This window comes from Penaeus chinensis, chromosome 22, assembly GCF_019202785.1.
Source record: "Penaeus chinensis breed Huanghai No. 1 chromosome 22, ASM1920278v2, whole genome shotgun sequence".
Classification (NCBI taxonomy): domain Eukaryota; kingdom Metazoa; phylum Arthropoda; class Malacostraca; order Decapoda; family Penaeidae; genus Penaeus; species Penaeus chinensis.
In genome coordinates, this window is record NC_061840.1 from 21,173,347 (window position 1) to 21,178,346 (window position 5,000).

Sequence of the window (5,000 nt, forward strand, 5' to 3'; positions counted from 1 at the left end):
ATACTTCCAACAACAAAAACAACGATAGAAAAAGTATTTGCTCACCTCCCTCCTCAACGAAGCCCCAAGACAAGCAAAACTGTTGACGATCACAACCCCGCGTTTGTGCCCGAAAGCCTTATGTGTCTGGAAACCCGTGTGTCTGGAAACCTATGTTACTCCCTTCCTCACCTTGGACTAAATGGCTTCTGTTTGTGTGGCTAGGGCGAGAGAAGCCCTAGGGATCCCCGAGAGAGCGGTAAAGGAAGTGGAGGCGAAGAGAAGGATGGGGGAGGAAGGAAGTAGGGAGATAATGGCTATTGGAAGGAAGGAAGGAGGAGAGGAAGAGAAAAGAAGAGTGGAGAGGGAGAGAGCCCGAATGTCGGTATTTTTTTTATATATCATATGACTTTATGACTTTTTTATATCTTATTTATATTCTCTCAATTTAGCTGTAAGGGAAAGGAGGAGAGAAGGAAGGAGATGAGAGAGAGAAAAGACAGAGACAAAGACAAAGACAGACAGAAGGAGCTACGGTTTATTGAAATCGCAACCGAGATTACTATTCAACAACGCGCAAGAGTATGCAAAGTTCCTCAGTAAAATATTACATTATGAGAATTCTGATTTTGCTAAACAAAAAGAAGGAGGGGCAAGAGAAGAGGAATAAAAGACAATGAAGGAAAATAGGAAAGATGAAAAAGATGAAGAAATAGAAAAAAAGAAAAAGAAGAATAAAGAAAGAAGAAGAAAAAGTAGAAGGAAAAGAAGAAGAAAAGGAAAAGAAAAGAAAGGAGAGGAAAAAGAAAAAAGAAAAGAACTGGAAATAGAAACAGAAACAAAAAAAGAAAAAATAAGATAAAAAAGAACTAGAAGAACAATTTTAAAATAATAATAATAAGGAGGAGGAGGAGAAGAAGAAAAAAGAAGAAGAAGCAGAATTTCAGGTCCAAGACGCGAGACACGTAATGACGCCCGTAATGGAAATTTCAATATCCCTCATCCGTTTTCTATTAGCGAGGGTAAACTACGCCAAAGTGAGGGCTTAGGAAGAGCAGTATCATAAAACCACTTTTAGATAGAAATGAATAAATAAATAAAGATAAATAAATTAATGAAGAAAAATATAGATAGATAGATAGATATGTTGATAGGAAGATAGATAGAACGATAGATATGTAGAATGATAAGTGAATAATAAATAAGTAAATAAATAAGTGAATAATTGAGTAAATAAGTAAATAGTAAAGTGAATAAATAAATAAATAAGTGAATTAATAAATAAATAAACAATTACTGAACATGTGTAAATAGTAAACAAATGAATGTTAATAAATAAGTAAAACTAAGTAAACGAATAAAAATAAGAAAAAAACAACAACAAATAAATAGATAAAAAGTAAATGAAATGAAGAGAAATTAAAATGCGTTCCAGCAACCCCTTCAGCCCCACGACCCGAGCGATCCAAAGAAAGTCGTATCTGCAAAGGCTGTTTTTATAATTAGTTTCTGAGATACAATTAAAGTCCGTTGCTAGCTTTCGTGACAGCAAACAAGATAAGGGTGAGGGACGTGGAGGGGGGAGAGAAGTGGAGGGGGGGAGGGAGGGTAAGTGGAGGGAAGCTATAAGAAATAATGGTAATGAATACGATGGAGGGAGGAGGAAGGGGAGAGGGGGGGAGGGGAAAGGGGGAGTTGGAGGGTTGGAGGGAAGCTTTTTGGGAAAAACGAAAAGAAGGACAGAAAGAATGTTAAAAATGTAATAAAGGGAGGGCGAGGTGTTAGGGAAGGAGAAGGAGGGAAGATTAGAAAAATAAACAAACAAAAACAAAAAACAAAAAACAAAAAAGAAAGAAAGAAAAAAAAAACTAATGGAGGGGGGATGAGTAAGTAGAAGGGGAAAACTCTCTCAAAAAAACAAAAGAACAAAAAAAAAAGATAATGTATTCGCGCATGCATTATTCATGACGTGTTGCACAAAGAAGGTCATGAATACGAGAAAGGGATTGTAAAATGAAGTCAGCTCTGAGAAGTGAAGAAGGAAGAGCCTAAGACATGAGTGGCGTGTGGATGTTAAGAATTGCGTGAGTTTGAGTTTATGTTTTTTATTATCATTTCCTCTTTTATTGCGTTTTGAAAGTATTCAGTGCAGCTTATTATAGTCGGAGAGAAAGGGATAATGGTGGAAATGGTGATGATGGTGGAGGTGGCGACGGTGATGATCGTGATGGATGGTAATGAAGATGAAGATGAAGATGAAGATGAAGATGAAGATGAAGATGAAGATGAAGATGGAGATGGAGATGAAGATGAAGATGAAGATGGAGATGAAGATGAAGATGAAGATGAAGATGAAGATGAAGATGGAGATGAAGATGAAGATGAAGATGAAGATGAAGATGAAGATGAAGATGAAGATGGAGATGGAGATGAAGATGAAGATGAAGATGGAGATGAAGATGAAGATGAAGATGAAGATGAAGATGGAGATGAAGATGAAGATGAAGATGAAGATGAAGATGGAGATGGAGATGAAGATGAAGATGAAGATGGAGATGAAGATGAAGATGAAGATGAAGATGAAGATGGAGATGAAGATGAAGATGAAGATGAAGATGAGATGAAGATGAGATGAAGATGAAGATGAAGATGAAGATGAAGATGAAGATGAAGATGAAGATGAAGATGAAGATGAAGATGAAGATGAAGATGAAGATGAAGAAGAAGATGAAGATGCAGATGAAGATGAAGATGAAGATGAAGATGAAGATGAAGATGAAGATGAAGATGGAGATGGAGATGAAGATGAAGATGAAGATGAAGATGAAGATGGAGATGGAGATGAAGATGAAGATGAAGATGAAGATGAAGAAGAAGATGAAGATGAAGATGAAGATGGAAGATGGAGATGAAGATGAAGATGGAGATGAAGATGAAGATGAGGATGGAGATGAAGATGGAGATGAGATGAGATGAAGATGGAGATGAAGATGAAGAAGAAGATGAAGATGAAGATGAAGATGAAGATGAAGATGAAGATGAAGATGAAGATGAAGATGAAGATGAAGATGAGAGATGAAGATGAAGATGAAGATGAAGATGAAGATGGAGATGAAGATGAAGATGAAGATGAAGATGAAGATGAAGATGAAGATGAAGATGAAGATGAAGATGAGATGAGATGAAGATGAAGATGAAGATGAAGATGAAGATGAAGATGAAGATGAAGATGAAGATGAAGATGAAGATGAGATGAAGATGAGATGAAGATGAAGATGAGATGAAGATGAAGATGAAGATGAAGATGAAGATGAAGATGAAGATGAAGATGAAGATGAAGATGAAGATGAGATGAAGATGAAGATGAAGATGAAGATGAAGATGAAGATGAAGATGAAGATGAAGATGAAGATGAAGATGAAGATGAAGATGAAGATGAAGATGAAGATGAAGATGCAGATGAAGATGAAGATGAAGATGAAGATGAAGATGAAGATGAAGATGAAGATGAAGATGAAGATGAAGATGAAGATGAAGATGAAGATGAAGATGAAGATGAAGATGAAGATGAAGATGAAGATGAAGATGAAGATAAAGATGAAGATAAAGATAAAGATAAAGATAAAGATAAAGATAAAGATAAAGATGAAGATAAAGATAAAGATAAAGATAAAGATAAAGATAAAGATAAAGATAAAGATAAAGATAAAGATAAAGATAAAGATAAAGATAAAGATGAAGATGAAGATGAAGATGATGATGAAGATGAAGATGAAGATGAAGATGAAGATGAAGATGAAGATGAAGATGGAGATGGAGATGGAGATGGAGATGGAGATGAAGATGAAGATGAAGATGAAGATGAAGATGAGGATGGAGATGAAGATGAAGATGAGGATGGAGATGAAGATGAAGATGAAGATAAAGATAAAGATAAAGATAAAGATAAAGATAAAGATAAAGATAAAGATAAAGATAAAGATGAAGATGAAGATGAAGATGAAGATGAAGATGAAGATGAAGATGAAGATGAAGATGAAGATGAAGATGGAGATGAAGATGCAGATGAAGATGAAGATGAAGATGGAGATGGAGATGGAGATGGAGATGAAGATGAAGATGAAGATGAAGATGAAGATGAAGATGAAGATGAAGATGAAGATGGAGATGGAGATGGAGATGGAGATGAAGATGAAGATAAAGATGAAGATGAAGATGAAGATGAAGATGAAGATAAAGATAAAGATAAAGATAAAGATAAAGATAAAGATAAAGATAAAGATAAAGATAAAGATAAAGATAAAGATAAAGATAAAGATAAAGATAAAGATAAAGATAAAGATAAAGATAAAGATAAAGATAAAGATAAAGATAAAGATAAAGATAAAGATAAAGATGAAGATGAAGATGAAGATGAAGATGAAGATGAAGATGGAGATGAAGATGAAGAGGAAGATGAGGATGGAGATGATGATGGTGATGATGATGAGAAGAAGGATAAAGAAAAGGACGAAGATGAAGATGATGATGATGATGGTGACGGCCAAGGCGACGACGGCGATGGTGTACTAGAACGACTAATAATATTGATAATGATAGTAATGATTATAATGATAATGAAAATAACACTCAGAACAATAATCAAATATTAGCAATACTAAAAATGATAGTGATAATAATAACATTGATAATAATATTCATAATGATAATAATATTCATAATGATAATAATAAAAATAGTAATATGTAGAATGTTTTTAATTATAATAACAATGACAATCAAGATGATAATAGAAATGGTAATGATAATACTTTTAATGCTAATAATGAGGATGATAACAAGGATTATAGTAATGATGATATTACTGATAAAAGAACAAACATAATAGTAATTTAAATAAATTATGATACTAACAATGATAGAAATATTAATAATAATAACAACAATAAAATAATGATGAGGCAAGAACTTACCTCACGCCCCCCGTTCACGCCACTCAGAGCCTCACGCCCCCCGCTCGC